The following is a 22028-nucleotide window of genomic DNA, read 5'->3' as shown; positions in this document are numbered from 1 at the left end:
GGTTGAAAAATAGCAACTTTGGCAATACTTCTCATACAACATCACCTCTGACCCTTTGCTGTTGCGTTTGCGAAGTGTGGTTAGGTCATCCCTATTCACTGATGGGGGAAGGCCATCAATAAACTCCCAATTGCATGGCAGTCTCATTAATCCTCAGATGCAAAACACTACTGATGCTGCAGTTGCAATATTGGCAGTTACATGGGCTGCATATGCGCTGCAGGAATATTCCAAGAAATAGAAAATTAAATCAGGATGCTTGGGAACAGTGATGGGGAGCAGGGGAAGAGGAGAAGACTGTGACAACATGGCTGTATCCACACTACTGAAATAAACCAGGTTCACACTACTTTAACTGCCAAGGCGGCATGCTAAGGAATCCTGGGATTTGTAGTTCAGTAGGGCACCAGAGCTCGCTGAGAAGGTTGTCTCCCCAAACTACAGTTCACAGAATTCCATAGCACTGAGCCATAGCAGTTAAAGTGGTGTGAGCCTGGATTATTTCAGCAATGTTCCCAATCATCTTCATTCATTCATTCATTCATTCATTCATTCATTCTATTTCTTTTGTTTTTCCTTTTTGAACTTAAATTGCATTAGCAGAAGTCTGGAACTGCATTAAAAAGTGAAAATAAAAATAAAATAAAAATACTGAAAGGCATGCTGGGTAGTGTACAGGGCAAGAAGGCAGAGTTAATGCCCCAATTTTTTAAAAAAAACACAATAAAACCTGGTGCAATAGTATACAAGGGGCAACTTAACAGCTGTGAAGCCCTCCACATAGTTAACATTTTGGTAAAGAACTTCCTTTTAAAAGGATATGGTCAAATAGAAAAAGAAAAACTAGCACATCACAAACTATAGGCAGGATGATGATGATGATGATGATGATGATGATGATGATGATGATGATGATTTCTTATCAGCTTCCCCCCATGGCTTGAGGTGGATGAAACAGAGATTAAAATACACACTAACTGTTAAATACATAAATTGAAGCACATAAACATAGGATTAAAATGACCATTATACATGAAAAGTCATCCAGATTAAAATAAACCAATTTAAAATTCATAGTATAAAATTGACTGGGTAGGCCTGCTGGGCGATAGAAATTTTAAATTCAGACAGCACGTTTGCTGTTGAATCTCTCCCACCAGGTCATTCCTCAATTTAAGGGTGGCTGATAAAAATGTCCTCTTGGTCTAGTTCTGGCTAGCTGAAGTAAATATCCTCCAGAGAATCTGAGTGTAGAGTGGTTTATATGGAAAGAGGAGATCCCATAGGGAACCTGGACCCAAACCATGTAGGGCTTTAAAAGTAATTACCAACACTTTGTACTTTGCCTGAAAACTAACTGGCAGTCAGTGGAATGATTTTAATATTGGAGTAATATGCTCACTCCTAGATGTACCAGCAATCAATCTGGCTGCCATATGTTGAACGCATTCCAGTTTTCTAATTTGGTAGAGGTAGCCCAATGTAGAGTACATTCCAAAAGTCCAGCCTTGAGGTTACCAGTGCAGTACTACCATCTTTAGGTCTTTTAATTCTAGGATAATTCTGGCATATCATCTGAGGCTGATAATAGGCACTCCTGACTGTCACATCTTGGCTGTCATGTCTATCTGGTCTGACATTTGGAGAGATATATCCAGGAGTACTCAGTCTTTCAGGGGGAGTGTAACTGCATCCAGTACTGGTTGTCATACAGTTCACCCTTGGTATACGCTGGGGTTTGGTTTCAAGATACCCTGTGTATAATAAAATCCGTGTATGCTCAAGTCTCATTAAATATAATGACATAGCAAAATGGTGTCTCTTATAAAAAATGGAAAATCAAGGTTTGATATTTGAAATTTATACTTTTTTTAACATTTTCAAACCATGTATAAAAAATCAGTGTATAAGAAGAGCTGACTGTATTTCCAACCCCAGATTAGGACCCTTAATAGTAAACATCTCTGTCGTGTCTGGATTCAGTTTCAAATGTGTTGTTTTTTCATCTAGCCCATTACCTCATCCAGGCAATCATTCAGAGGAGACACACTGTCCTTAGCTGAGGGTGTTTTTGAAGGCATGGAGAAATACATTTAGGTATCATCAGCATATTAATAGCAACATATTAATAGCAACCTGCCCCATGCCCCTGGATGATCTCTCCCAGCATGTTTACATAGATATTAAAAAGCATTGGAGATAGGATGGCACCTTGTGGTATGCCAGATAACAACTCTTTTTTGTACTGCACCACCATCTGGCAACTGCTTGAGAAGTAAGACTGGAATCACTACAACACAGTGAATCTGATTCCCACCCACCCCCAGGTATTCCAGAAGGAACTCTGCTGAGATGTCTAAAAACATCAACAGGGACACACACATAAGATGGAGATGATCCACTAAGGTGACCCCAGCAGTCTCAACTGTGTATCCTGCTCTGAAGCTGATTTGAAATGGGCCAAGGAAGTATGTAATATCCCAACCACCTGGAGTTGGAAGGCAACCACTTTCTCCATCATTTTGCTCAAAAATGGAAGATTAGAGATTGGTCTATAATTATTAAGGTCCAGGGAGGGCTTTTGAACTACATGAGGAGAAGCCTTTTTTTTTTTTTTTTCAAAACAGAAAGTGACCAGAAGTAACTTCTGGTTTGCTCTGTGTTTTTTTACAGACCAAAGCCTGTGTTGACATACAAGAAGCCTACTAACAAGACAAAGATAAAACATTGTTATCACTAGGTACCTGATGAGATTTACATCTTTGTAGGAGGTCTGATGCAATGATGAGTGATGGTGCAGCACCCTGCTCCTTCTGGACAGTGGTGTGGATTGGATCTGAGGGCAGATGACAAACAGATCCTCAGTATTGATAATGATGGTAGCAACATAGATCTACTCATGGAGGAGAATCCACTACATGCATATCACTAATGCATGTCACTAATAGCACTGCCATCATTGAGCTAGAACAGATGGGCAGTAAAAAGTGGCCTGATCCTGGTTTTTTTTCTTTCTAAAAGTAGGTCAAAACCCCACTGCCTGTAAGGCCTACTCCCAAGGTGGACTGAATAAGCACAGGCTGGCGTTATGGCACGGAATCAAGCCACACTGCCTGGTAATTTATTTTAATTTTTATATTTTGCTTTCCCATCATGTATGCGCACCATTGCACAAACACACCACCTGTGGCCTCCAAGTACCTCCCACATCTGCCCAGATGCCATCCATTTACATGTCTGCCCCATTGGTAAGCCAATGATTGCCATTTGCCAATGTATCATTTGCACACCATACAGAGCATTGGTGTGCAACGATACATTGGCAAATGGCAATCATAGCCCCCCCCCCACATGCCCACTTCACCCCTGTGGAGACCCCACTCCACCAAATCTCTCTCAAATGCCAACACAATGGGCCGTTTGGATTCCAGGGCTTGGCACAATTATTATGTGACAGCAATCCTTACCACTGCCACCAATGCTTATGTAGAAGGTATCCCACCCACTATCTGAAAGCGTCTTTATTATTAAATGTGCTTATTTCTTTTGGCAGCATTTTAAAATACTTGATAGCATCCTTGATGTTATCTGCAAAGCCCTTCAGGCAACTCCTTGTTGAATACAAATAAAAGAACTTTATTGACATTCAGGACTTATAACTGTATCGTTCTTAGAGGATTGTACTCAAGCTTAAATTATCACGCATGAATTATTTCAGTTGTTACAAATTTACTACTTTCTTTCACTTGACTTCATGTACATTTCTTTTCTGTCTTGGTTCACACAGAACATGGGAGTTTATCATACAGGAGGCAAAACACCCAAATCCCATGGATAAACGGGGTTTTAATCTCATGAATATCCTGTAAGAGCAGGCTTGTTTTTAGACACATTGGGGCACTTTGGCATTAAGCTGACATTAACCAATGCAAAAAGCAGCAAAATTGTGCCACTTTTTAAAAATCAGAGCAATTTTGCCACTTTTTGTACAGATTAATATCAGGTTAATGCCAAAGTCATGCAATGTCATCTGAAAAGAATGTTCATGGATTTAAACCCCATTTATCCATGGGATTTGGGTGCTTCCTTCCCATGTGACAAACTCCCTATACTTCCTAGCTGTAAATCCCACAGGACACACACTCTGGACTTCTCATGTCCCTTCTAAAGTTCTTCTCCTGGTTTGGGAGTCTGAATCTCATCCAGACTGAACCCCATAATCCTAATTGCACCTCCTGGCAGTTATGAAACTACCTCCTGCCTCAGCAGGCTTTAACTGGCTCCTCCTCCTTTTATACTTACTACTGAAAGTAAACCCTATTCTGCCTGTGTTTCTCCACAACCCTCTTTATCCCCCCCCCCCTTTGTTGGACTGTCTGGTTTGTGTATGGTGTGATTACATCCATTGGAGGTTTCACACTTTCATTTCTTTGCTTTGCTGCAGCACAGCTCTCACATTGGGGCATTTATATGCAGATGCAAAGATGCACATTTCCCATCTTGAGTTGTCCTGGTTTCTTTCTGCTCTAGTTTTTAGCCCTGGAGTGTGGCTTCTGTCTGGTTTCCAGATACTTTCAAGGCGTACATCATCTAAAAATCGTACCTTCAAAGTGGCTTGAAACTGCTTTGTTTAGCCTGTCTGTTTCACCCTTTGTTTCCAAGTTCCAGCAAGATGAAGCAGAGGGAAGTGATGCAATGGCCCATGAGGCACTTTGATTTACACCCATTATGTTAACAGTCTGGGATAACTGACTTTAATGTTTATTATTTTCCTATCTGGAGTTTTCATTTTGTACACAGATATCGGCTGGTTAAATATAAAGAATAATCTTACCATGATCATCTCTGAAGATAACACATCAGCATTCCTTTAAAGCAAGTAGGGGGGGGAGTGCAGCCTTCTAGCTGCATGTAGCCTCAGACACCTACTTTTGCAGTTCCTGAAGATGTCCAAAGTCTCTACAACCCCTGCACCCTATTTTTTAAAAAAGAAGAATTCAGGCTAATATTGGGCAATATTTTTCTTGAAAACAACTTCAGGTGTCCCAATCACCTGTAAATTCTGCAGTTTAATTCCATTGGAAAGGGCGCCATAGCCACCGGTGCTGTAGCTTTACAGGGTTCCTTTGGTGCTGTGACATCTAAATGCAGTGCCAGAGGAGCACCATGATGCCACACGCTGTGTGGTGCAGCACATGGGATCACGCTGCCGTGTGGCAGAGTTGGGCCGTACATCATGTGGACACCATGCCTCAACTCCACCCCCAGGCCGGCCTTAATGTCCGATCTGCACAGACTGTTAGCCATGTTTATTTCAGTTATTTTTGCTGTACTATATGGTGCTTTTGAATTCTCACCTCCACCCAGTGATGCTTCTTTGAGGAAATGGTAAAGAGATTTTACACAGTCAGTTATCCTAAAGTGAGACAAAGGTCCTTACCTTAGCTCCAAGATTACTGTATATGAACAGGCATTTTGTTCCCAGTTCATTTCAGCCATATAAATTAACAGCAAGACCAAGTTTTATGGGCCCGACTCTCTGTTACTTGGAGTGCATCATATAAAATAACATTTCTTAAAATGATGATGATAGTGCTGGTGGTGGTGGTAGCCACCAAATACAAAGAGATTCAGTTGTTCTGAGAGCCTTTAGGGATGAAGGGCGGGGTATAAATACAGTAAATAAATAAATAAATAAAAATTTCCAGCATGAATTCATGGAATACAGCTTCCAGAATCTGCCAGTCAACATGGCCATTAGCATTGTTTACTAGGTATTATGGGAGTTGTGTGCTCCAAAAAAACTGCTTTTCCCCAAATGTTTTGGTCTTGGTCAGAAATATCGTAACCATTTCATATGCTGCTGCATGTGAATTAATGACAAACTGTATTACTATGGCTTAAGCCTATCTTGTTATTATCTTTATGCTTTTATAAATCCAAAAAAATAATAATAATCCAGCAATGGAGGCAAAAATGTCATTCAGATTTCTCCTTCCTAATAACTATTTCCTAACAATGTGTCCTTAAAGAAAATGCTAATTCATTTCCTCAAATGTCTCAAACTCTCTTATAACCAATGAATCTGCTAGGCATGATTAATCTTTGAGATACAAATTAGTGTAGACAATCTATCAAGTGCTACACAATAGGCAGCTGATGTATAACCATCTGCATTATACACATATGGAATCCTAAGGTAGCCATTCTTCCTGTCTCCCAGGTAAGACTTTGCCTAAAAGGTTAGTTTGAAGCTAGCTGCTTAATCATCAATGAGTAAAATAATTCTGTCAGTGAATTTTAATTTCCTGAAGTGACCCTATTGCTGCAACTTAGTGTGAAATAGGATTTAGTACACATGACAGTGACACACCTTTTTGTGACACACAACAATGAAACACTCATGTGGCAGATATAGGTGACATAGTTTTGTAATAGGGGTGACTGAAAACAGGCTTTGGGAACATGTGTTCTCAGGATGTTGCTGGAGTTCTATTCTCAGCACTGAGGGATGATGGGAGTTTCAGTTCATTGACATTTGGAGTGACACAGGCTGGATTGTACGTCATGGGAAGGTTTACGTTATCTTACATACTCTTGTTTGTATGTACAGCACTGAGCAAATCTATAATATATAATAATAATATAATAATAATAATAATCCTAATATAAATAATAATAATATAATGGTCCTGATACAGTTGTAAGGGCAGATGGCTCAATCTGAAGCTTTTCTTGGCAGATATGAACCACTTTTATTAATCTATCTTTCTGTGAATGACCAGTTGTGTTCTGACCATGGCACATGGCTGCCCTGTTAAGCTAGCTCATTTAAACTAGAAAGAAGAAGATTGAGAAAGCCAGTATACACCACTGTGCCCTTAAGGAAGGACTATAGTTCCATGTTGGAGCACTCTTTTTTTTTTCACCCAGAAGGGCCTACTCTTTCTACAGAGAATGGATCCTCCAGTTCATAGAAACTGATTATAATACATATTCCAAAGACACATTTCATGCCAAAGTTGTGTATAGTAATAAATGTATTTTGATTTCTGTGGTTTTACTTTCTGTGGTTTTATGGTTACTTGAAAAATTCTGAAAATGACATATCCTCTACAAATTGTATTTCCTGTTGTCTTGTGTACTAGTCTGAGATTATTACTTTAATTAGTAGTATGCTGTTTTTCTCTTTTCTTGTAGAGAAAGTTTTTTATATTTTGGCCTATATTTAAAGAAAATAAGGAACATAGAAGAAAGCTGTTCTATATTTAAAAGAGTTTGATTTTTCCCCTTTTCATCTTTCTGTCTTTTTTTTCCTTGGGAGTAGAAACACTTAGCATCTTCCAGTTAACCTCACCACTGGCCAAGCTGATTGGAGCAGTTGTAGTCCAAAAAACCCTAACTCTTCCAGTATCTGATAAAGATCAGTCCACACGTATACTTGATTCAGCTTTGTTGACAACACTAATAGGCAGTAGCTTCTATTAACCAGCCAAGAATAGATGGAAGGCATTAAAAGTGAGACTTGTTATATTTTCTGCTCACTGTGCCTCCCTCAGACCCTCTGACCCACTCTCATGTTCCGTGGTCTAATCTTTGGACAGGTAATTATCACCCCTCTGCAACCCTCAACCTCTGCTATCCAATTTCCATACAGTATTTTCATTTTGATTAGCTCTGAATGTTGTGTCTATCTGAATAACATGTGTGTGTTTTAATTTCACAATAAAATCTTCTTAAATCCACAGTTTCCAATGATCCTAAAAGTTACTCAGCCTCTTGTCAAGCTTAAGCTGATTTGCCCAACAATTAAAGTGAAATTGACAGTTGGTGGACACCCCTCAGTCACCCAATCTTTATTTTGGGTAACAGACTGGAGGGAAAACAAAGCATATACACTGCAACTGAGACATGGCCAGAAGTATCTAGTATTTCTGACTTCCATCATGTGTTCCTTTCTGGAGTTAATTAATAATAATGAAAGAAATTGCAGCAGCTAAGCTCTATTGTGTTTACTATCTGAAAATGTATCATAAGATTCTAATGCTCTCTACCCAAATAAATGGAGAAAGGCAACCATACTTTCAATTCTCCGCCTTACCTGATTTACATCATGTTGAGTAACAGATTATGAACTTTTCTTTGGAAACTCCATAGGCACTATACAAAGGTGAAGGAGGTGGCAAAACTAGCTGAGCACTCATTCTCTTGCATCACATTCCCCAAGTATGTGCAGTTTGCATTTGCACTTTACATTTGCTCAAATCCTGCAAGAGACTGGATCCTGATATTACATGTAGATACAATCTGATCTGATACCTTTGTTGATCTGGTTTCAACAGCAAATCAGTCTTTCAGCCCCTACAAAACAAATGATGTAATATGGTTGAAATATAAGTGTTGCTTACTTTGAACACACATATTCTTTTGGCTGTTTTCCTGATTTTCTTTTTCTGACCTTCATCTCTAGGACTCTATTAAAGAATAAAAAAGGTCTTGTGCAATATTCATTCCTTTCAGTGAGAACATGTGCAAGGCTAAGACGGTGTCTATTGTGCCACAGTTAGATTTTAAAGGAATCTGAGGTCAAAAAAGCCTGTGCAGCAGAAGTAACATCTGACACACAGCAGTTTTAAATTGCTGCTTTCATATTGTATTTTTAATGGTTATGTTATAAAAATAAGAACTAAACATGAAGTAAAAAAGAGAGACAATGTACATGTCAGAGAATAATACAATAGTAAGTGATAGATAAACAAGACATACCAACCATCAGTTTATATTTACAAATTATTTGTTGCGTGCCTTCAAGTCATTTCTGACTTACGGTGGCCTTAAGGTGAAGATTTGTTAAGAGAGGGGTTGCCTTTGGTCTCCTCTGAGGATGAGAGAGTGTGACTTCCTCAAGGTCACCTAGTGGATTTCCATGGCGGAGTGGGGATTTGAACCCTGTTCTTCAGAGTCATAGCCTAACACTCAAACTGCTACACCACACTGGCTCTCTCAATTTATGTGTATTCGTGTTTTATGCTGAAGGTAAAGCATAAAGGGATTTCCCCTTTCATGTCTTTCCATTTTTGTTTCCTCAATCTTTTACTTAGACTATGAATACATGTTATGCTACTCAGTGACTTGCAGCCTGAGGGTCTTCATTTCAAAGTAACAGTTCTTATAAGAAAAACTGTCTTTGAAAATGTCAGCATTCAGTTATCGGTTAAATAAATTGTCATGGCCTTTGCCATTTCTTGTCTTCCCTATCTCCTGAGAATTTAATACTCAGTGGTATGTATTTCATAGTGGTATGTATTTCATGTAAAATACTGATTTCTTTTAGGATGGACAATACTACTCAGATGTTATCTACCTTTAAAATTTTAACTCTTCCCCTTCATTTGCTTGTAAAATTTTAAATCAAATTTCTTCTGTCATATAGTCTACCCAACTCTCCTATATTATGTTCAAATTCATTTAAAAAAAAAAGGCTTTACAGATGGTGTCCTTCTATTTTTCTTCTCAGTTTTCCAGACAAAGCATAAGTGTAGAAAAGCAAATGAAGGAGCCAGTTATGTATCTGCTTTTCTCTCCCCCCCCCCATCTTTCCTTTGAAAGCCAGCCCAATAGGGGCCTGCATTTGGAGTCTTCACATTGATCCACATTAAACTGTCTTGCCAGAGTCATATTTAATCAGCTGGGAATAGGAGTAAAACAGATTCTTCCATCACTCCCAGCTTTGTACTGAGCAACAAGCATGGAGTATTTGTCTTCAAAATTTATTAGAGAAGACAGAAGAGAAAATAATCTCCTTAGCAGGTGGAAAGGCTTCTGAAGAGAAAACACAAGAACAACTGGACACACATGCATCTGTGAGAAAGAATCCTGTATGCAGCTAAAGCTTAGATTTCTGTTTTCTTTGCAGCAATTCTCATGGTCAAAGAAATGGGTTGCTATTCAGTTCCTAAAGCAGCTTCCCTCTTAGGCTGTGGGGACTACTCTGGGAAAAGATGTGGGGCAGTGGGGGAGAATCCACTGTTCTTTCCTTTGAATGCATGTCCTGGCTTTGGATCCCGTCCATGCACTATGGATTATTTATGTATTTATTTATCTACAACATCTTTCCCAATCTTGCAACCTTCAGAATTGTGGGACTGTAACTTTCATCATTCCCAGCTAGCAAAGCTAGAAGGCAGAAATGAGGAAAGATAACAGAGGCATCTCAGTGAGGTTCATAGCTTCCATGGGTTTGAAGACTGCAGTCTAACTACACAATACAGTGAGTCAGTATGCCACAAAAGTGGTGAAGAGTCATCCTAGCTTTTATTTGTGGTATTGTGAACCGACTCAGGACTTAGGGTTGATTCATGTAACACTGAAATAAAACAATTAATTTTTTATAGCAAGAGAAAGTCTTCCAAGCTAAAAATTGCATCAGATTTCTTTACATAAGAACAAAGCAAGTGCAATTATTCAATAGGGAGGAACTACAACTCTGTGTTATAGAATACGTCACCCATGCAGCAATTCTCAGGTTCTCTCTCAGATATCTTTGGTCAGAAGAGTCAGGTACATCTTATTCAGAAGGTTAGAATAGATAATACTACTTTGGGTAGGGATGAAGGTGGAGACCCAGTTTGATTTGGTATAAAGCAGCTTCCTATATCCTCTCCAAAGTATTTATGGAAACAGCTGTATCTAAATAGAAAAATCATGTGTTTTGCATTAAGAGGCCCGAGTTCAACCCTGGCATTTCTGAGTATTGTTGGGGGAAAGCTCTTGAAGATTGCTGCCCAACAGGGTAGCCAATCTCAGGCTGTATGAACAAATTGAATTGGTATAAGGCAGCTTCTAAAGGGGGAAATTGAAAGGAGAGTAAAAAGTATTAATGTGCAACACCAACTTATGCAGAACCTGTGGGGGAGGGGACTTTTGGGATCACAACTCCCATATCTTAATGGCTGGATGGATTATGAGATTTTATATATCTATATATCAAGCATCTTTACAAGGGAGCTTATCACTTAGGTAAATAATCCAGTTTACTTCTTCCAGCTTCAGTTCTGGATCTGGGATGCCCCCAGATGTTATCATACCTAAATTGCCACCGATCTAGGCAGGATGCTGCCACCTGGATGCACCCCGGGTTGAAGTCTCACTCAGCCAGCACTTTTTCAAAGTTGGGAACTTATAAAATTGGCCAGCTTTTACTGGGATGCATCCGGGCGGCAGCATCCTGCATAGATCGGTTACAGTTTAAGTATGATAACATCCGGGGGCATCCCAGATCCAGAATTGAAGACAGAAGAAGTAAGCCAGTTTATTTGCCCAAGCAATAAGCTTCAAGCTCTGATGCTATGCAAGCTTACTTGGAAGTCCTTCTATAGTCAGTGTGGTAACTGTGATTGTTGTTAACTGCTATCAAGTGACTTAGGGTGGCATAGTGTGTGAGCACTGGACTAAGACTCTGGAGACCAGGGTTCACTTCCTCGCTTGGCCATGAAACTCACTGATCTCAGCTGCAGGGAAGGCAATGTCAAACCTCCTCTGAATGAATCTTGCCAACAAAACCCCATGATGGGGTCACCATAAGTTGGAAAAGACTTGAAGGCAGACTCAGGGTCATGGCTTCCTTGACTGAGCCTATCCGTCTGGAATATGGTCTTCTTCTTTACTTACTGCCTTCAACCTTACCAAACAATCTCATGATATGACCAAAATACAACAGTCTCGTTTTAGTCATCTTGGCTTTTGGTGGTGCAGTGGTTAAATGCCAGTACTGCAGCCACTCACTCACAAACAACAAGGTTGTGAGTCCTGTACCAGACAGGGACTCAGGATCGACTCAGCCTTGCATCCTTCCGTGGGTCGCTAAAATGAGTACCCAGCTTGTTGGCGACAATTAGCTTACAATTGTAAACCGCTTAGAGACTGCTTAGTGGGGTATGAAGTGCTATATACTGTATATGAAGCTGTTATTTCTTCAAGGAAGAGTCCACCAGTGTCACTTTCATGAGCCTTATTCATCTGTGGGACATCCAGGTTACTGTCCAATTTGGGCAACCAACTACTTACTTTCACCGGATGCATCCACATATATTGCTATATCTTCTATGCTGTAACAACAGCCTATTCCAACCACTGATGAAGACTTCTTCTTGAAATGCGTTTGGTCTCATTTTATCAATTTATCACTTGTAATGGGCTTGCTTTGTTATCCCTCCCATCTGTTTACTTGGAGGTGTTGAAAACCTCATTTGTGTATTCACATTGTTTATGTGTATTCAACATGTATGACATCTCAATAAATTTGACTTATTGGTTGGGATTTATAGTTCTATAGCCTAGTACACATTGGTCACATCGGCATTTTTACTCATTTGTCGCATAAGCTTTTGATTTTATCTTTGGGCTCTGCACACAGACCACAGCATATTTGTGTGCCTGTAGGATTGACTAGATTTTACCTATCCCTCCCATTTTTTATCTAATTCTTCCAGTTTGTTTCTAACAAATTTTTTGTTATCACATGACCATTGCTTTTTTCCCTAGACTTTTTTGTCCTGCCATGTTCAAGAGAAAGCCTTCTCCTGCAGATCTTAGGGCTCTTGCAGGTTCATATGGGGAGATATGGTCTCTCAAATATCTGGACCAAAGCCATGTAGGGCTTTATACGTCATGACAAGCACTTTGAATTGTGCCAAAAATGAACAGGTAGCCAATGGAGCTGTTTTAAAAAAGGGAGTTATATGCTCCCTGTAACTGGCCCCAGTCAGCATTCTGGCTGCAGTGTTTTGAACCCGCTGAAGTTTCCGGACAGTTTCCAAAGGCAGCCCCATATAGAGTGCATTGCAGTAGTCCAAACGGGATGTAATCAAGGCATGTGTCACTGTAGTCAGATCTGACGTCTCAAGGAACAGGTGCAGCTGGCGCAGAAATTTAAGCTGTGCAAATGCACTCCTGGCCATTGCTGAGACCTGGGCATCCAGGCTCAGAGTGGAGTCCAGGAGCACACAAAAGCTGCAAGCCTGATATTTCAGGGGGAGTGTGACCCCATCCAGAAGAGGGAAAGCCCCAATTGAAGGGGAGGAGCTTCTGTGAGTCACATCTGTGAGTCACAAGGGGGCGGAGCTAGCAGACTAGCTTTATATACCAACTTCCAGAGCCTTCCAGAGCAGTCCGGCCAGAGAGAGGAGAAGGAGAGGAGCTGCTTGGCAGCCATTTTGAGACCGTGTGCTTGCAACCGTGTGCTCATTGCTGAAGGGGAGGAGTTTTTAGTAGTTCTTTAACTCAACAACTCTGCTCAAGTGGCATCAGGTTAGAATCAGATATTGAAACAGAACCTTCCCTTTAAGTGTAACATAACAGCCAGTACATTCCTTTAAAGAAGTATTCCCAGTAGATTGACCGTTATATTCATTACTAAAGACTTTGCAGTATGGACAACGAGGGATCTGCTGCAGTCACCTGCATCTCTTGTGGGATGTTTCTCTTCTTGCCTACAGAAGTGGACAACTTCACATGCACCAAGTGCAAGTTGGTAGCACTCTTGGAGGAGAAAGTGCAGCAGCTGGAGTCCAGAGTAGCTACACTTCAGCATATTAGGGAACAAGAGGATTTTCTGGACACAATAGAACTAACCATCTTGGATGAGTACCACGCAGAGGAAGATGCTAGGGTGGAAGAGGTCACTTGCCAAACAGAGGAGGCAGACAGCTGGAGGAATGTCACAAAGAGAAGTAAGCCAAGAAGGAATTGTTCGGGGAGTTTGCAGCTAGAGAATCGATTTGAAGCTCTTTCCCTTATCAAGGAGGATGAAGAAGAGCAGCATGGACACACTTCAGGGACAGAGCAGGGGAGCCTGAGAGTCCCACCCAAGGGAACAGTCGCTGCTAAGCCTCGGAGGAGGCGTGTGGTCGTAGTGGGGGACTCCTTGCTGAGGGGTACAGAAGCAGTGATTTGTAGGCCTGACAAGATGTCTCGAGAGGTGTGTTGTCTTCCAGGTGCAAAGATCCGTGATGTGACAGAGAGGCTGACAAGACTGGTCAAGCCTTCTGACCAATACCCCTTCCTTTTGGTCCACGTGGGAACTAATGATACTGCAAGACACAGCCTTCAGAACATCAAAAGGGATTACGAGGCGCTTGGTAGGAAGCTGAAAGGAATGGATGTACAGGTTGTCATCTCGTCTCTTCTGCCAGTTGAAGGGCATGGTCCAGGAAGGGAGAGGAAAATTGCGGATGTGAACAACTGGCTTCGCAGATGGTGCCGCCGAGAAGGATTTGCATTCTTCGATCATGGGCTGTGGTTCTATGAGGAGGGACTTCTTGCAACAGACGGGTTGCATCTCACGCCAGTTGGAAGAAATGTTTTTGCCAACAGTCTCAAGAACTTGATCAGGAGAGCTTTAAACTGAGTTCTGAGGGGAAGGGAGGCAATATTAAGGAAGGCGAAAGGGATGGCGAAAATAGTCAAACTGACATAGAGGAAACAAGAAAAAAAGTGCAAGGACCCAACAGTGGGAGGCAAAAAAACTTGCACAGGCAGCAAGTAAAAGGGAACCATGGTCTGCAATGTCTCTACACTAATGCACAGAGCATGGGAAATAAGCAAGATGAACTCGAACTCCTAGTACAACAAAGCAAATATGATATAATAGGCATCACTGAAACCTAGTGGGATGAGTCTCATGATTGGAATGTGGAAATAGAGGGGTATAACCTTATTAAGAGAAATAGGCCAAACAGGAAAGGAGGAGGAATAGCACTATATGTCAGAGATATTTACACCAGTGAAGAGATCCTGGACATCAATCATGGAAGCCAGGTGGAGAGCATCTGGATAAGAATCAAAGGGGAGGGAAACAACAAGGATGTTACGGTGGGAGTCTACTACAGACCCCCAAGTCAGACGGAGGAATTGGATGATATCTTTCTAAAACAGATGACCACACAGTCAGAAAAGAGAGATGTAGTAGTGATGGGCGACTTCAACTATCCTGATATTTGCTGGAAGTCAAACTCAGCAAAATCCTCAAGGCCTAGCAAATTCCTCACTTGCCTGGAAGACAATTTCATGGTCCAAAAGGTGGAAGAGGCAACAAGGGGGTCAGCTATTTTAGATCTGATCCTAACCAACAAGGATGACTTGGTTAATGGGGTGCAAGTGGAAGGATCATTAGGTGAAAGTGACCATGTTCTCCTGGAGTTTGTAATACAGTGGAAAGGATAAGCCAGGCATAGTCAGACACGCATCCTAGACTTTAGGAGAGCGGATTTCAGTAAACTTAGAGAAGTACTGAGAGCGATTCCATGGTCAGAAATACTAAAAAATAAAGGAGTTCAGGACGGATGGGAGTTTCTCAAAAGAGAGATAATGAAGGCACAATTTCAAACAGTTCCAGTGAGAAAGAAAAACGGGAGGTGTCTCAAGAAACCAGGATGGATGACTAAGGAACTTTCAACGGAGCTAAGTTTGAAACGGAACATGTACTGTATAAGAAATGGAAAAAGGGGGAAATCACGAAAAAAGAATTCAAAGAAATAGCAGGCATGTGTAGGGGTAAAGTCAGAAAAGCTAAAGCGCAGAACGAACTCAGGCTTGCTAGAGAGGTTAAGAACAATAAAAAGGGCTTTTTTTGGATATGTCCGCAGCAAGAGGAAGAAGAAGGAAACAGTAGGGCCACTTCGTGGAGAAGATGGCAAAATGCTAACAGAAGACAGAGAAAAGGCAGAATTACTCAACACCTTCTTTGCCTCAGTCTTCTCAAAAAAGGCAAAGGGTGCTCAACCTGAGGATAATGGAGCAGAGGACAGAATAGGGGAATTTCAGCACAGAATAAGTAAAGAGATAGTAGAGGAACACCTTATTAATCTAAATGAATTTAAGTCTCCGGGACCAGATGAACTCCATCCAAGGGTATTAAAAGAACTGGCAAATGTAATATCGGAGCCATTGGCAATAATCTTTGAAAACTCCTGGAAAACAGGAGAGATCCCAGCAGACTGGAGGAGGGCAAACGTTGTCCCCATCTTCAAAAAGGGGAAAAAAGAGGATCCCAACAATTATCGTCCAGTTAGTCTGACATCAATACCAGGAAAGATTCTGGAGCAGATCATTAAACAGAGAGTCTGTGAACATCTAGAAGGCAATGCCATAATCACAAAAAGTCAACATGGGTTTCAGAGAAACAAGTCATGCCAGACAAACCTAATCTCTTTCTTTGATAAAATTACCAGCTTGGTAGATGAAGGGAATGCTGTGGATGTAGTATATCTTGATTTCAGTAAGGCCTTTGACAAGGTTTCCCATGATATACTTGCAAACAAGCTGGTAAAATGTGGGCTAGACAAAGGAACTGTTACATGGATCTGTAATTGGTTGACCGGCCGAACCCAAAGGGTGCTCAACAATGGCTCCTTTTCATCCAGGAGAGAAGTGACCAGTGGGGTCCCACAGGGCTCTGTCCTGGGCCCAGTGCTATTCAACATCTTTATCAATGACCTGGATGACAGAATTGGGAGCATACTTATCAAATTTGCAGATGACACCAAATTAGGGGGAATAGCTAATACCCCAGAGGACAGGATCAAGATTCAAAATGACCTGAATAGACTAGAAAGCTGGGCCAAAGCTAACAAAATGAAATTCAACACAGAGAAATGTAAGGTATTGCACTTAGGGCGGAAAAATAAAATGCACAGATATAGGATGGATGACACCTGGCTGAATGGAACTACGTGTGAAAGGGATCTAGGAGTCCAAGTAGACCACAAGTTGAACATGAGTGAACAGTGTGATGAGGCAGCTAAAAAGGCCAATGCTATTTTAGGCTATATCAATAGAAGTATAGTGTCTAGATCAAGAGAAGTAATAGTGCCACTGTATTCTGCTCTGGTCAGACCCCACCTAGAATATTGTGTCCAGTTCTGGGCGCCACAATTCAGAAAGGACATTGAGAAACTGGAGCGTGTCCAAAGGAGGGCGACAAAAATGCTGAAGGGTCTGGAAACCATGCCCTATGAGGAACGACTTAGGGAGCTGGGGATGTTTAGCCTGGAGAAAAGAAGGTTAAGAGGTGATATGATAGCCCTGTTTAAATATTTGAAAGGATGTCATATTGAGGAGGGAGCAAGCTTGTTTTCTGCTGCTCCAGAGAACAGGACCCGGAACAATGGATGCAAGCTACAGGAAAAGAGATTCCACCTGAACATTAGGAGGAACTTCCTGACAGTAAGGGCTGTTCGACAGTGGAATGCACTCCCTTGGAGGGTGATAGAGTCTCCTTCCTTGGAGGTCTTTAAACAGAGGCTGGATGGCCATCTGTCAGGGATGCTTTGATTTGGATTTCCTGCATGGCAGGGGGTTGGACTGGATGGCCCTAGTGGTCTCTTCCAACTCTATGATTCTATGAATTCCCTAATCTGCTTTACGACTGACCAGGAGCACCTCTGTCTTGTCTGCATTAAGCTTCAAATTGTTTGCCCTCATCCATTACTGACAGCAGACACTGGTTTAGTACAGAGATAGCTTCCTTGGAATCAGATGGAAAGGAGAGATAGAGTTGGGTGTCATCAGCATACTGGTGACATCTCATTCCAAAACTCCAGATGACCTCTCCCAGTGGTTTCATGTAGATGTCGAGTAACCTGGGGGACAGGACAGAACCTTGAGGGACCCTTGGCCAGCACCAAGGAGTTGAACAGGAATTCTCTGACACCACCTTCTGAGTCTACCCCTCAAAGAAAGAATGGAATCACTGCATAACAGTGCCCTCAAGTCCCATCCCAGAAAGGTGGCCCAGAAGGATATCATGGTTGATGGTATTGAATGCTGCTGAGAGATCCAGCAGGACTAACAGGGACACACTCCAGCTGTCCAGTTCTCCACGTAAGTCATCCACCAAGGCGACCAAAGCTGTCTCTGTCCCATAGCCAAGTCTGAAGCCAAAAAGATACTCTCTCTCTGACGCGCGCACACACACACTCCAGACTATCCAAACTCTGCTTGGAGAATGCTATTGCGTTCACCTGATATACAGCAGAGAATTCTATCTCCCCAAACTACAAATCCCAGTATTTCATAGGATGGTGCCGTGGCATCAATGAGTTACAAGTGTTCAGTCTGGATAGGCACAAAATCCCATCATGTTCAGTAGTATCTGAGCAACTGAAACAATTGTTCTTGATGTTTTTTCAACTTTTATGTTATCTGTTAATTAAAATTAATTAACAAATAGAGCTGTTGTTGTTGTTTTGAGGGGGGACAAATAAATAGTACAGTGATAATTGTTTTGCCTTCAAATCAGCCTCAAAAGAAGTTTACTTAAAAAAAAAAAAAAGAATTGCATTGCAAGAATGTTTTATATGTCTTTATAGCCCCCAAAGGATCCAAGACACCTGGAAATGTTCAACTGTTCTCGTGTGTGGCTGAACTCTTAGATTGTGTTCAAAATCTGAGGTTCTGCCTATACAGCACTCCAAAAGTAGCAAAGAGTGCACATTTGAATGTACAATTTTAAACTTAAAAGGGAAGAAAAACAGTAGATATTAATATTAACATTACATTGGAGCAAGCAGACTTCAGGTATTTGCTGATGGTTGAAATTAGTAAATGTTTGACTCACATGAGTCTCGTGAATATTCTGCTTTGCCTCAGTACAGAGGTTCCTAACTGTGGTTTGTGGTATAACTGCAGGTGGTCCATGAAACTGCAACACTAGAATTTGGGGGATTGGCCTGTTTCCTTTTTTCCATCAACAGCATAGTTATGGGAGAGGTAACTAATAGTACATGAAATATTTTCCTTTTTTCCCTCTCTTTGGTTTATGCAGTTCTCACAGTGAGTTCGAATTTTCAAAGATGAAAAGTGACTTTGAATTTTCAAAGGTGAAAAAAAGTTGAATTATTTAGTGGAATAATCACTGGAACTTCATACTCACACATACAAATAATCATGTTATTTCAAAGAATAATTTAGTTCTCTGACAGGTCCGGGTTAAGACATTTGACTGCCCGAGATACGTCTGCCACATCACATACAAAAAAGCTGACTGGACCCCAAATTGAATTTTATTTCAATATTGCTGATAGGTAGCATTTTCTACCATGCCTGAGGGCAGCCAGCTCATCTATTGAACCAAGTGTAGCACATATGCCCTCCAACCATGGGAAGTGGTGGGGGAGTGAGAAGGCACAGCCAAGGAATTGCCACTAATTCCCAGCCCTGTCATCTACACCCAAAACAGTTGCCTCACTCTGCATAACAATAGGACTGGTCCACAAACAGAACCTTTTGACTTCCAGTTATTTTCCAAAACATGTGCTACATTTCAACCTTCTGTCCAGGAAGAATTCCAAAATGTCCTCCATCTTGAGCATGACTAAGAAGCATGAATTTATATTTCCATGACTGTTTTTAGCTTTTATGTCGTGGTGTCCTACATTTTTATGGAAAGCCCTGCATTTTGTCCTCCTTTGTGGTTAAGACATCCAGTCACCCTGAGCTATTTTGAACTTCCATCTCCCATAATCCCTCAACATTGGGTCTGCTAACTGGAGCTTCTGGGACATCGAGAAGTCTGAAAAGGCAAAGGTTTCCCACCCCTGCTTTAAGCAGTGAAAAGACATGGAGGGAGAATCTGGGTAACCCTCCTGCAAGGTCCATCCTCAAGATATCCTCCTTCCCAGTTTTGGATTCCTGACACCAAGAAAACAAGAAGAAAGCCACCTGTTTCTCTTCAACCACTGAGTCGCCCAGTTTCAGCTTGCTACAGCTTATGGAAGCGTCGGCTCCCACCACATCTGACTCACTAACCAGTTCTTCTGCAGTGGTAGATACCTTCTCCTAGTGATTATGCATGAGAATATACCACTTAGCTAATATAGGGAGTGTAACTCATAATGCCTTGACTACATTCTTAAAGTGGTTGCTCTAGCTTGTCCCTTTCAAAGGAGCCTTCCATGAGTATCTGTTGACTTGTGTATGTATCAAACCTTGCACAGATGAGTGGATTATTATGGGCACTTGGTTTGCTGGGAAATTGTTTTATATCTTCATTTTAAGGCTCATAAAATGATGGACATAAACACAGAGCTTGGAAGTAATTAGTTACAAATAGTTAGTTACTTCCAATGACGCCCCCCCCCCCACACACAACAGAAGCATATTTTCTTATGACTACAACTTAATGATGGAAAATGTCACTCATTTTGTGATTAACCTAACTGTTATAGATATCAGCTGTGTGTAACTACACCAAAGGAGAAGAAAGCTCAGGGTTTAAGGATGGTTCTCTTTTGCTCAGTTGTGAGAACTGATGAAATGGAAAAAAGAGCGTATTTTTGTGCCACAGACCAGCAGTTTGTAGCAGTTTTTTAAAAAAAATAAATGCAATGTTTTAATTACTTTTGCAAAATGTTACAGTTACAGTTTTAAATATTAATATAATGTTATCATGTTATTTAAAAACTGTTAGGGACGTCTGTATCGCTGTATAACTGCAACTAATTACTCAAAAGTAACCTGCTCAGCTTTGATACTGACTCATTTCTTTCTTAAAACAAGAAAAGTATCTCTCCCAACAATTTCTTCTGGGAGATGAGGAAAATATGGGATCAGTGTATATAATGCAACTGAGTTATGGAAACTATCAGTGAATCTTTTTTACACGAGGAATTGCTACAAACATTCTGAATTCGTAGACTGTTAGGCTACATTTAGTTTTGTTAGGCTACATCCGCACTGCACAAATAATCCAGTTTGACACCACTGTAACTGCCACAGCCCAATGCTATGGAATTCTGGAATTCTACAAAGATACTTGGTTGTGACACCAGAGCTCTCTGACAGAGGTGGCTTAATGTCTCCTGAAACTACATATCCAAGAACGCCATAGGACTGAGCTAAGGTAGTTAAAGTGGTATCAACCTGGATCATTTCTGTGGTATGTGTGCAGCCTAACAAAACCACCTCCAAGTATTCCTTGCCTAAGAAAACCCTATGAAATCCATGGGCTGAGCCGACAGCCGACTTGAAGGCACACAGACAGTTATGAACATTAACTGCATACGCCCAAGTCATGAAAAGAAACTTTACTTCCTGAAATTGCCAGCTGTTTGGGCTCCTTCTTTTTTTCAGATTGAAAAACTCACTCTCGCGAGCTCTCCAGGAAACCTGGGAGTGCTCTTGGCAAGATTGTACACACAGCCTGTGCCTCAATAAATAAAAATATGCAGTGCTATTGACTTTTCCCAATTAATAAAACAGAATAATCAAATGCTATTGACTTTTCCAAATTAAAAAAAAATATTCAGTGCTATGGACTTTTCCCTATAAATGAAAAAATACTCAGTGCTATTAACTTTTCTCTGTAAATAAAAAAATATTCAGTGCTATGGAATTTTCCCAATAAATAAAAATACTCAGTACTATGATGATAATAATAATAAAATTTATTTATATCCTGCCTCTCTACAAAATGCAATCGGGGCGGCTTACAATGGGCTTTGCCCAATAAATAAAAAAATACTCAGTGCTGTGGACTTTAGTAAGTAAAAAAAAAATGAGTGCTATGGACTTTCCCCAATAAATAAATAAATATACTCAGGTCCAAAACACACTGCAGAAATAATCCAGTTTGAGACCGCTTTAACTGCTCTGCCTCAGTGCTAAGGAATCCTGAGAAAATTGTAGTTTATTGTGGCACTAGAGCTCTCTGACAGAGAAGGCTAAATGTCTGCCAAAACTACAGTTCCCAGAATTCCCTAGCATCTCAAACCAGATTCTCTCTTCAGCGTGTTTCGGATCTCAGTGCTCTGAACTTTTAACAGTACGCTTGTTCCTCCACGTCTGCAGATTTTGACTTTTACGGCTTTGATTATTCATGGATTTTATTAGTATGTTCTCTCTAGGAATATCTAGGTCCTCCAGCGCAACTCTGGTCAACTTTAACCAAAAGATGCACCAAAGGACTTAGAGATCCCTAGAGTCCCCTAGGCTCTGAGGCCCCTCCAGAGCAATTCTATGGCCAATGTCTG

Source organism: Sceloporus undulatus, chromosome 5 (genome assembly GCF_019175285.1).
Source record: "Sceloporus undulatus isolate JIND9_A2432 ecotype Alabama chromosome 5, SceUnd_v1.1, whole genome shotgun sequence".
Lineage (NCBI taxonomy): Eukaryota > Metazoa > Chordata > Lepidosauria > Squamata > Phrynosomatidae > Sceloporus > Sceloporus undulatus.
The sequence above is the reverse complement of the archived record's forward strand: the minus strand, read 5'-3'. Positions refer to the sequence as shown.